Consider the following 13,172-nt stretch of genomic DNA (forward strand, 5'->3'; position numbering starts at 1 on the left):
TAATTCCCATATGTCTCTCCCTTTGATTCTGATGTATAAAATAAGTGGTGAACCCACCATTTTCTGGAGCATGTTCTCAATCTGTTCAGACTGTTTCCCGGCAACTGCTGACAGTTTGGCTCAAATAAACGCATAAAAAATTCTTACAGGTTTGGAAGTTGTTTTACGTTGGCACCAGCTCACTCATTTAATAAATGGGGACCGGAAGGCCAGGTTATAAAGTGATATGTTCATGACCAAATAGTTAATAGCAGAACAGGGACTAGACATTTAACACTTTCCATTCACTTCCTTGCAAGTAGAAATCTGCAAAATTGCAATTTTCTTTATAACTGGTTATATTTGCCTCAAAACATCTATTGAAAAACTTTAAATAATCTTCTGTCGGTCAAATAAGTTTGTAAAATATGATTTTTATGTTTGCTAGCTTATAGTTTGCATTGGGGGCTGGGCAGCGCCAGGTATATGTATGTGGTCTGTGAAATTGCAAATTACCTTCCTGCTTGGGAAGGGTGATTGTTTTGCTAATGTTTGCTGGAGGAGAGGTTTTTGTGCCAGAAAGTTTTGAAGAGGGAAAGAAGAAGGAGAGAAGCCATGTTTGCAGAGTGAGAGTAGAGAGAATGCGGAGTGCTGAGGAAGAAGACAGTTTGTGCAGAGAAAGAGAAGGTGTGCCAATAGGGAACCAGAGCTGAGGTGCTTTTGTGAACTCCACTGAGACTAGTGATGCCTTTGATTCTTGGAGAAACCAGAGAAGATTCTCTTGGTTGTGGAACTGGAGAATATGTCAGGGCTTTGGGAGCTCTGAATGAGTAAAAGAGAAGTGCTTTCCCTATGTGTTGCTCATCGGCTTGTGCAAGACTTTAATGAAGGAGTGGCCCGCCATTTTTTGGCTCCTCTGTTTCTTTACCATCTGCCTGAATTCAATGAGAACCTGCATGTTCATGGCCATGATGACAGCCGTGACTACTGGCCAAACATCTCCCAATTCACATATACACACACATTCACACTTACACAGTCTCTTGTGCCCAGTAACAATGATTACCACTGATTAGAGATCAGGCCAAATGTTGTTCAGGCAAATTGGGAACTCTTGGCAAATCAGAAACAGCTCTTGTGTAGTTTGGATAACTTACTGCAGAGACACCCCATGGTAGCTGGTCTTTGCTACCCAGTGCTAAGAGATTACACAAGTCTCTCTTGCATGCCCTGTAATAACATTTTCATTGTCTGATATACTGAAGTCCTGTTGGCTATGTTATACTCCTACTATTTCTGCCTGGAGAAATGTGAGAACATAATATCCCTTCCTTCATGGGGTAATTTACTTGAGGACCAAAATTCTGGATCCTTATCCTTAGTGTGGATAATTTGCAAACTGAAACAGAAATATACTTGAAAAAATTAAGCCCAAGGTGTCTCTTTACAAAGTAAATGAGGAATCTCTTACTGTTAGTTAAGCCTAGAATTGTAGAGCTGAAAAGAAGTCAAATTTCTGTAAATTACTGCTGCTCCTAGTGTGCTCCATGGACCTGCAAATGTAGCACCACCTAAGGCTTTTTGGAAATGTTGACTTAGGCTTACCCTGTGTTGGGCAAATGAGTTTGTAAAATTTGTGTTTTATGAGTTTGCTCACTGTAAAGCCAGTAGCCGCAGCCTCCATCACAGCCACCTGCCCATGCAGGTTCATATTTAATTCGGGCAGATCATAATGAGTCAACGAAGTCAAGAACTGGTGGGCCATCACCTTTAATTCTAGACTCGTATCAGCCAATGAGTAAAAAATACACGCACAGGGCACCAAAACCCACTCACATGTTCCTCCAGTTCAACAACCAGGAGAATCTTTCCGGTTTTCCTAAAATCAAAGGCCCACTAGTCTCAGCCACCTCCTTCTCCCCATCTTCACACCTCCATTTTGACTGCCTCCTCCCCTCCAACTACGTGGCCTCTCTCCCCTGAAACAACGTGGTCTCCTCCTCCTCTTCTTCCAAAACAGCCTCCTAGCTCCTCCTTTAAAACCTTTCAGCAGGACAATCCCTCCCTGAGCATATATTAGCATAACTAAGCCCCTTCCCAAGCAGGAAGGTAATTAATATTATTACCTAGGTGCCGGCCATTCAGGTGGGCATTGCCATCTTTAACAATCAAAGTGAGCAAAACCAAATAACATAAGTTTTACATCTTATTTGCCCAACACTTACTTTTATTATTAAAAATGGTGCTGGTCTGTGAAATTGCTAATTACCTTCCTGCTTGGGAAGGGCCATTGTTATACTAATGTGTGCTGGAGGAGAGGATTTTGGCACCAAAAGAGTTCTAAAAGAAGGAGAAAGAAGCCAAGATGACAAGGGAGGGAGTAGAAAGCCATTTTTGCAGAGCAGGAAGCCAAGATGGCAGGGTGCTGAAGGAGAAGCCAGTTTGTGCAGAGAGGAGAAGGGAGAAAGTGTACAGATGGGGAACCAGAGGTGACTGAGACTGGTGGGGGCCTTTGATTCTAGGAAAAAGCGAAGAAGATTCTCCTGGTTGTGGAACCAGAGAATGTGTAAATAGGTTCTGGATCTGTGTGTGTTTGTTTTTGCTTGCCTGCTGGTATGAGGCTAGAAAAAAGAAATGGCCCACCACTTTGTGGCTCCACAGTTTCTTTACTGTCTGTTTGAATCTAATGGCAACCTGCATGTGAATGGCCACGATGGCAGTGACCCCTGGCCATACACCCTGATTCTAAATCAGAATATATATATATATATATATATATATATATATATATATATATATATATAACTTATCAAGACTCCAGGGTGGCTCATATAAACAAAAAAGTTTGAGGACTGTTCTAACCATCTGTAAAGCCAGAAGCCAAGGCCAGGGCCACCATCAGAGCAGCCCAGCCCTTGCAGGTTTCCATTGGATTCGGACAGTCGGTAAAGAAACAACGGAGCCACAAACTGGTGGGCCATAGTCTTTAATCCTACCTTGCACCCGGCGGGCAAGTAAAAATACACACTGGGCTCCAAAACTCAATCACATTCAGTGCTCACAAAGCCACTGACTTATCTGAGTTTCCTAGAATCAAAGGTTTCTAGCTCACCAGCCTTATTCTCCTCAGTTCCCCATCTCCTTCCTTATCCCAGATACAAACTCTACACAAACTGGCATCTCACTCAGCACTCCGCCATCTTGACTGCTTCTCCTGGCCTACTCCACATGGCCTCCTTCTGTTCTCTGCTCTGCTCTCTCCTCTAATCATCCCAGGAACCAAGAGTGCAAGCTCCCGCTTCATCCCCATTTTATAGTGTAGAAATCCAAACCCTTAATCCAATATACAAAATAGAGAAGTCTCTAATACAAAGTCATTTTCTGAGGCATGATTGGATTGTACCACCCCACATCAAAAAGGGTAGGAAAGGCTTAATCCCAAAACCAAGCCCCAGGCTACAAGGATTCTCAACACACATTAATATCACCTGGGCAACGGCCTCACGTGGGCAGCGGAGCCATCTTTAACAAAGTGAGCATAATACATTTTATCTGCCCAACATCATCCACAAGCAAAAGTTGTCCATCCTATTTTTTGTGTTGTACCACATATTTGCTTTTCATATTTCTTTTTTGTTTGGTTACCCCTTTAGAGCAGTGGTCCTCAACTTTTTTGGGGCCACGGACTGGTTTAATGTCAAAAAATATTTTCACGGACCGGCCTTTAGGGTGGGACAGATAAATGTATCATGTGACCGAGACAAGCATCAAGAGTGAGTCTTAGATGGATGTAACAGAGGGAATCTGGTCATTTTTAAAAAATAAAACATTGTTCAGACTTAAATATAAATAAAACGGAAATAATGTAAGTTATTTATTCTTTCTCTGTGGACCGGTACTGGTCTGCGGCCCAGGAGTTGGGGACTGTTGGGCAGATAAAATATATTATGCTCACTTTGTTAAAGATGGCGCTGCCCATGAGGAGGCCATAGCCCAGGTGATATTAATGTGTGTTGGGGGTGGGCTAAAGGCAGGCAGAATCCTTGTAGCCTGGGACTTGGTTTTGGGATTAAGCCTTTCCCACCCTTTTTGATGTGGGGTGGTACAATCCAATCATGCCTCAGAGAAGTGACTTTGTATTAGAGACTTCCTTATTATGTATATTGGATTAAAGGTTTGGATTTCTACAGTATAAAATAGGGACAGAAAGGGAGTTTGCTCTCTTGGTTCCTAGGATTAGCATTAGAGAGCAGAGCAGAGAAAGGCCACATGGAGGAGGCCAGGAGAAGCAGCCAAGATGGTGAAGTGTTGAGTGAGAAGCCAGTTTGTGCAGAGCTTGTGCAGGGAGAAGGAAGGAGATGGGGAACAGAGGTGAATAAGTGTGGTGAGCTAGGAACCTTTGATTCTAGGAAACTCGGATAAATCAGTAGCTTTGTGAGCACTGAATGTGAGTGGGTTTTGGAGCCCAGTGTGTGTTTTTACTTGCCCGCCAGGTGCAAGCTAGGATTAAAGATAATGGCCCACCAGTTTTTGGCTCCGTTGTTTCTTTACCGACTGTCCAAATCCAATGCAAACCTGCATGGGCCGGTGTTGGGCAGATAAAATGTATTATGCTCACTTTGTTAAAGAGGCCGTTGCCCAGGTGATATTAATGTGTGTTGAGAATTGTTGTAGCCTGAGGCTTGGTTTTGGGATTAAGCCTGTCCCACCCTTTTTGGTGTGAGGTGGTACAATCCTATCATGCCTCATAGAAGTGATTTTGTATTAGAGACTTCCCCATTATGTATATTGGATTAAGGGTTTGGATTTCTACACTATAAAATGGGAACGGAGCGGGAGTTTGCTCTCTTGGTTCCTGAGGTTAGCATGAGAGAGCAGAGAGAATAGAGCCAGCAGCGGGAGGAGGCCACGTGGAGAAGGCCAGGAAAAGCAGCCAAGATGGCGGAGTACTGAGTGAGATGCCAGTTTGTACAGAGTTTGTATCTGGGATAAGGAAGGAAATGGGGAACTGAGGAGAATAAGGCTGTTGAGCTAGAAACCTTTGATTCTAGGAAACTCGGATAAATCAGTAGCTTTGTGAGCACTGAATGTGACTGGGTTTTGGAGCCCAGTGTGTATTTTTACTTGCCCGCCAGGTGCAAGCTAGATTAAAGACTATGGCCCACCAGTTTTTGGCTCCATGGTTTCTTTACCAACTGTCCGAATCCAATGCGAACCTGCATGGGCTGGGCTCCTCTGATAGTGGCCCTGGCCTTGGCTCCTGGCTTTACAGCCAGGCTGCTGTGATGGTGGCCCTGCCTACTGGCTTTACAGGGACCACTGCTTTAGAGCACATGTGCCTATATTTTTAGCACCTTTGCTATTTAAAATCCCTAACACTTAACACTAGACCTCAAAATACTATTACAACCATTAGACTTTTGATTAACTCTCTGCCCCAATTCAAAAGTAATTGCTAACACTATTAAATTAAACTTAATTCAATGATTGCTTCACTTATCCTTGAGAAAGTAATAATTTAACATATTTGCTCTTTGGTGTACATAAAGGTTAAACTAGGTTCCTGCTACCAATTCCAATGTGTGGCGGATCCCCACACCAGCAAGTATTTCTCCAAATATCAGCAGGTTGTCTGAGAATTCCACTCAATTTTGAGATTATCTACCTAGAGATAGAATTAGATTTCACAGATTGGGAGTTCAGTACTACAAGACTGTTCACCACCCCTACTTCAGATGCCAGTAGCAAGCCCAGGTTGTCCTTCCGGTCACAGACCAGAGGTCCCCACAACACTTTCCTTGAGTTTGTATTATTTGCTAGAGCAGCCCACAGAACTCAGAGAAGCATTTTGCCTCCTAGTTTATTTTAACTCAGGAACAACCAGATGGAAGAGATACAAAAAAGGACAAGAATTGTCCACGCCCTCTCCTGGCACAATGTTCTCCCAATTACCTTCATGTGTTCCCCAAACCAGAAGTTCCCCGAATCATGTTTATTTTATATTTTATGGAAACTTCATTACAAAGACATTTTTGATTATCCTTGTCCATTGGTGATTAATTAAACCTTCAGCTCCCTCGTCCCTCCCTGGAGGTAAAGGGGTGAATCTAAAAGTTTCAACTTTGTAATCACTAGGGGGCTCTATTGGCAACCAGCCTCCACCCTTAAGTGTATTCCAAAATCACCTTATTAACATAACAAAAGACCCTTTATCACTCTTATATTTAGAAATTCTAAGGGTTTGGGGATATGTGAGTCAGGAAGTATTGATGAAAACCAAGTATAGTGGTGCCTCCTCTCCTCTCGGTCTATCACGGGGTTAGTTTCCAGAACCCCCTGTGGGAGGCAAAAATCAGCAAAGTAGTGACTTTTAATTTATTTTACTATTTATATATACTTTAAAATTTATTTCTATTTAATATTCTTTTAATATGTTTTAATTAACATTTTTTATATTGTTTTCAATTTTTAAGGCTAGAAAAATGCTTATTTTACCACAAAAATAATTAAAATAATAAATATATAAAAATACCTACATACCACAAAATCCCAAGATATAGCAAAAAATCTGCAATACAAAATTAGATATATACAATTTAAAAATCCGCAATACAGTGAGACCATGAAAAGTGAACCATGATAAGACGAGGGATGACTGTATATAGGAGAAGTATATTTTGGTGTTCTAAATGACCAAATACATATGTCTTATAAATCATAATATAGCAAAAGTAAAATGAGAAAATAATATTGAGTGAATTCAACTTTCATATATCAACTTTCATAATAATCAATAATTTTCCAGGTTCCCCTAATAGTATTGATTTTTTTAAGAAGTGTGAACAGCAGTTAATGTTCTATTTTTCAAAGTTGTAACTAAATAGATAAACCATCTAGAATGTTTAAATGTAGAATATTTTAAGTATTCTTTTACAATTAGGGAGCAACCAGGAAATGTTTTTTCTAATGCTCTTTAATATGCCAGCTCTTGCCTTGAAGTTTTCCAAGAAATCTTAGGTTTAAAGAAAGGGTGAAAAGATAACCAAGAAGGCCCTCACTGGCAGTCAAATAATATCACCCCACCTCTTCACTTTATAAAGGAATTAAGAATTCCTTTATTAAAGGCATTAAAAGACTATCTGCAAAGTGTATAGATGTAGTGTAGAATTGGGCACCTGAAACCTATAGAATTATGTTAAGCAGTGTCACCCCAATAAAATTCACTTTAAAAAAGACTACCTGAGGCCCTGGCCGGTTGGCTCAGTTCAGTGGTAGAGCGTCGGCCTGGCGTGCGGAGGTCCCGGGTTCGATTCCAGCCAGGGCACACAGGAGAAGCGCCCATCTGCTTCTCCACCCCTCCCCCTCTCCTTCCTCTCTGTCTCTCTCTTCCCCTCCCGCAGCGAGGCTCCATTGGAGCAAAGATGGCCGGGGCTCTGGGGATGGCTCCTTGGCCTCTGCCCCAGGCGCTGGAGTAGCTCTGGTCGAGGCAGAGCGATGCCCTGGAGGGGCAGAGCATCGCCCCCTGGTGGGCAGAGCTTCACCCCCTGGTGGGCGTGCCGGGTGGATCCCAGTCGGGCGTGGGGAGTCTGTCTCTCCCCGTTTCCAGCTTCAGAAAAAAATACAAAAAAAAAAAAAAAAAAAAAAGACTACCTGAAAATAGCACTTGTACTTTCACTGTAGTCACAGAAAGGTTCTTAAATGTTTAGATCAGCATGTCTTTATAGAACACAATGCAAATTTTTAGACAATTGAAATACTTTTAACTGTAGAAGCACACACAAGTGGGAACAGAATGGTTGGTTCAATAAATGTGTTGAGAGAATTGAATAAATACTTGAGGAATAAAAATCATTACATATTTAACCTTTAGTATCCCCCCAAAATATTAGTAAATAAAAGATTTTTTATTAAAATAATGAAACCATAAGATTAGAAAAATATATAGGTAAATTGTTATACTTGGGCTGTAGAATATTTGTTTACATTTCTCAAGCGTGATAGCAGCCATGAAGGTAAAACCAAATATATTTGACAACCTAGTCTTTAAAAGCTCACAAACTGAAGAAAAACTACAAATTGGAAATATATAACAATGGATAATATTTAAAGGCCCAAGCAAGTCTTTGTCTTCAAATTTGTGAAGGTATTTTTTTTCTTTTTTTCTTTTTTTTTTCCGAAGCTGGAAACGGGGAGAGACAGTCAGACAGACTCCCGCATGCGCCCGACAGGGATCCACACAGCACGCCCACCAGGGGAGACGCTCTGCCCACCAGGGGGCGATGCTCTGCCCCTCCGGGGCATCCTCTGCCACGACCAGAGCCACTCTAGCGCCTGGGGCAGAGGCCAAGGAGCCATCCCCAGTGCCCGGGCCATCCTTGCTCCAATGGAGTCTTGGCTGCGGGAGGGGAAGAGAGACAGAGAAGAAGGAGGGGGGGGGGAGTGGAGAAGCAAATGGGCGCTTCTCCTATGTGCCCTGGCTGGGAATCGAACCCGGGTCCCCCACACGCCAGGCCGACGCTCTACCGCTGAGCCAACCGGCCAGGGCTGTGAAGGTATTTTTTAATGCTTTTAATGAATATGGGTAAAATTATAGAGAAATAGCAGTCATTATGATAAAAATGCAAATGACAGAATATTTTGGAAGGGCAATTTGGTAATATATTTTCAAATACTTTTAAAATAATCATGCCCTCTGACTCAGTAATTTCAGTTTGGTGAGTTTATCCTTAGAATATAATAAAGGTTGTGTGAAAAGATTTAATTACATTTCTATTCATCACAGTGCTGCTGGTACTTTTGAAAAATTGGAAAATTTTAAATGTCAAGCAACAGGGGATTAATTAAATAGATCATGGTAATTCACATAAAGGGACACCATGAAATTGCCAAAAATAATGTTAACATGGATAGCTATTTCTCTTGTATTCTAAAAGAATAAAATGTTTTGTGTCATTCTAATTTGATAAGGAAAAATTATACACTTAGAAAAATGTCTGAAAGCGTAGGCACTGAAGCTTTAACGGTATTTTTTTCTGGTAGATAGAATTACAGGTTATCTTCTTCCTTGTCTCCATTTTTTTTATTCCCAATAATTAATGCATAGCTTTTTTAATAATAAAAGAAAATAAAAGTTATTTTTATCAGAAAAAGAGAGAAAAATAGCATATATCTCATATGACTTGAAGTGGTAATAATCACTTAGTGTTTTATTTAATTGAAAGGCACAGAAACTAAATCATATGTATGTGTAAGACTGCTCTGAAATTGCAGTCCAGGGAATTACTAGAATGCATCTGACAATGAACTCAGTTAGTGAGCATAAAGAATGAGGAGTGTGCCTGACTTCCCACATTGTCCTAAAAATTCACACAGGTTTCCAAAGATATTACTTTAATTTCATAAATAGTATGGTATTTAAGCATATCTTCCCAAATCAGTGTTATTTTAAAATACCATGCTGTATTTTGAATAGTGAGCATTCCTAACTTGACCATCTGCCTTAAAAAAAAAAAGAAAAGAAAAACTCAATCTTAATTTAATTCTTTCTGAGAAATCCACAACTTGATACATGTGTACAGAGGGACTCTGTCCAGTCACCACAGACTATGGCCACCCTCTGAAATACCACAGGCCAAAAATTTCTGTCTCCTACTCTCTGTCCTCTGCTATATTTCTAACCTAAAATTTCTGTCATTGTGACATTGACAATGACCCATCTTCAGATTATAGGTCTGCACCATTTGAAATAGTTTCTCCAAAATATATGTATACATACATATATTTATATTTGTAAAAATATACAGTATATATCTGTGGGTTTAAAGTAGTTGTTGACGGTAAAGAGAAAAATAATTAACGGTAATCTAGAATGTGTTTACCATTCAAGGATCATATCACACAAATTTTTTAACGTGGGTATTAGACACTGTTTGTATAAGCACATTAAAGTGTTCCTGGTCTGACCTGTGGTGGCCCAGTGATTAAGGTGTTGACCTGGAATGCTGAGGTTGCGGTTTGAGCCCCGGGGCTTGCCTGGTCAGGGCACATACAAAAAGCAACTTTGAGTTGATGCTTTCCACTTCATCCTCCCTCCCTCTGCCTTTCTCTCTTCTCTTTAAAATAAATACAGTATGCACTAATTTCACCATATTCACAGTTCTGTGAAAAATCTTTTTCATTTTAATAAGCCCTTAAATCACCTTTAATAGGTAACTTAAAAAATAATTGTACTCCATTATCCAGCAACAAATAGAGCCCAATTTATCATCTTTTCCCTTTGTATAATTCTGGTATGCTAATTTACTTTCTCAAACTGATCTTTATTCCTTATATAATGTTACACACACACACACACACACACACACACACACACACACACACACACAAAATACTAGAAATGTCTGAGGCATAAATTCCATTCTGAAAAGCAAGCATTGACAGGTGCTAAGTAAGTAAAAGGGTAAGAGAGAAGAGTATGACCAAGTTCTGTCCTCCAGGTGCTCATAGTCTCAGGTTGCATGTAAAATGTTGCAATACAGCCTGGTGTTGTGGTGTGTGTACAGAGGAAGAGCACTTGCCTAGACTTGGAGGAGAGGGGAGGTGTTCCAGAGAACCCAAGGAGATGACACTTCCAGATGACGACACTTCCAGGTGATGATTGCATCTTTAAAAATGACTAGGCAGAGAAGTGAGAATGAAATGATCCAGGCATAAGTAACAACAGGTACAAAGACACAGAGGCATGGAGCCTCATGAACCATGTGCCTCCATCAGGCTTTAATTGAAGCAGAAATCATGCTAGCTAGATTAAACAATAAGACATTGGTTCAGAGACACAGAGGCTTACAAAATCACTGGAAGGGCTTTGTAAGAAGCTTGTAGTTTGATCTTGAAGGAGTGATCCTGGCAAGAACCCCTCCCAAATGGCCCTCTAAGCTGCCAGGGCCACACACCTGTAGCTACAGTTGATGCCCGCAAATGGGTGTTTAAGTGTTGGCTCTCAACACCCATAAAACTGAGCAGACCCGGGCCTCTGCCACTAAAACACATAATAAATTTAAAAATCCAAAAGTATTCAAAGTAAAATGATCAGAAGTAATGCCTCTGCATTGTTTCTGGTTTTGAAAAATGTTCCTAGGCCCACCTGCTTGGTGAAAACTCTCTGATTTCCAGCATGCATTCAAGCTGGCCACAAGAAATGGAAATGGATTCAAGTCATCAGAACTATGGTGTTCAGCACACCATCATGATAAGCCTGGCTTTTTTTTTTTTGATATGTAATTTACATGCCATAAAATTCGTCATTTTAGAATATACAGTTCAGTGGTATTTGTAAAAAGAAAGCCTAAACCCATTATCGGTCCCTCCCCATTTCCCCTTTCCTCTAGTCCCCATCTCTACTTATTTCCCCATTCTGAACATTCCAAATAAATGAAATCATGTCATATGGGATCTTTGTACCTGGCTTTTTTCACTTATCATTATATGTTTGAGGTTCATCCATTATAGTATGTATTAATACTTCATTCCTTTTCATGATTCCATTCTATTCCAATGTATGAATATACCACTATTTGTTTATCTAGTCATCAGTTCATCCATTCAACAGCTGGGTTGTTTTCACTTTTTTCTTTTGCTATCATAAATAATGCTGCTATGAACATTCTTGTACATGTTTTTGTTTTAGTCGATGCTTTAATTTTCTTGGGTATATATGTAGGAGTAGAATTAATAGGTCAAGTGGTAACTCGATGTTTAACTTTTTAAGGAACTGTCAAACTGTTTTCCACCACAGGTGTGCCATGTTAAATTCCCACGACCAAAGGACAAGGCTTCCAATTTTCTTCATATCTTTTCCAGTGCTAGTTATCATCTGTTTTACTGTAATACTATTATTATTATTATTATTTTGCCATCGTAATGAGTGTGATGTGGTATCTGATTGTGGTTTTGACTTGTATTTCCCTTATGACTAAGGAGGGTATCTTTTCACATGCTTATTGACCATTTTATATCTCCTTTGGAGAAATGTCCATGCAAATATTTTGTCCATATTTTTCCCCACTCTATATGTTATTTTCACGTGATTAAAAATAATATTCTTTAATGTATAAAAGTTTTTCAATTTTGATCAAGTCTAATTTATCTGTTTTGTCTTTAGTGGCTTCTACTTTAAATGATTGTATCTAAGTAACCATTGCCTAATGCAAGGTCACAACATTTAAGCCTGTTTTCTTCTAAGACTTTGATAGCTTTCAATCTTATCTATTTTGAGTTAACTTTTGCATGTAGTGAAGAGGTCCAATTACTTTTCTTCCATTACTTTTTTTCCTTTGTGTGTAGATATCCAATTGTCCTAGAATTATTTGCTGGGGGGGGGGGAACAACTATTTTCCCCCATTTAATAGACCTAACACCTCTGTCAAAAATCAGCTAATCATAGATGTATGGGTTTATTTCCAAACTCTCAATTTTAGGTCTATTGATCTAAATGTCTGTTTTTATGCCAGTATTATGCTGTTTTGATTACTATAGCTTTGTATTAAGTTTTGAAATTGAGAAGTATGAGTCCTCCAACTTTGTTTGTTCTCCTTTTGCAAGATTGTTTTGTCTATTCTGAATCCTCTACATTTCCATAAACATTTTAGGATCAGCTTGACCATTTCTGCAATAGAGATGGTTGGATTTTTGATAGCGATTATACTGAATGTGTAGATCAAATTGGTGAGTATTGTCATCTTCATAACATTTAGTCTTCCAATATCATCTTAATAATGTCTTCCAATCTATGAACACAGGACATCTCTCTGTTTGTCTTATTTCTTTCAATAATGTTTTGTTAGATTTATTCCTAAGTATTTTAATCAAGCGATTTGGAATTTTTAAGTATTATCTTATCTTTAGTTTGTTCAATATATAGAAATACAACTGACCTTTGTGTGCTAATCTTGTATCCTGCAACCTTGCTGAACTATGTATTATCTCTAACACATTTTAATGTGTGTAGGTTCCCTGGGATTTTTTATACACAGATAGAAATATTTTTACTTCTTCCTTTTCAATCTGGATGCCTTTGATTTCACTTTTTTTTTTTTATGCAAACTCCCTGGATAGAAACTCCAGCACAACGCTGTATAAAGTTGGAGGAAGTGAACATCCCTAATTCTTGAACTTAGGAACAAAGTCTTCAGTAT

The sequence above is a fragment of the Saccopteryx bilineata genome, chromosome 2, assembly GCF_036850765.1.
Source record: "Saccopteryx bilineata isolate mSacBil1 chromosome 2, mSacBil1_pri_phased_curated, whole genome shotgun sequence".
NCBI lineage: Eukaryota > Metazoa > Chordata > Mammalia > Chiroptera > Emballonuridae > Saccopteryx > Saccopteryx bilineata.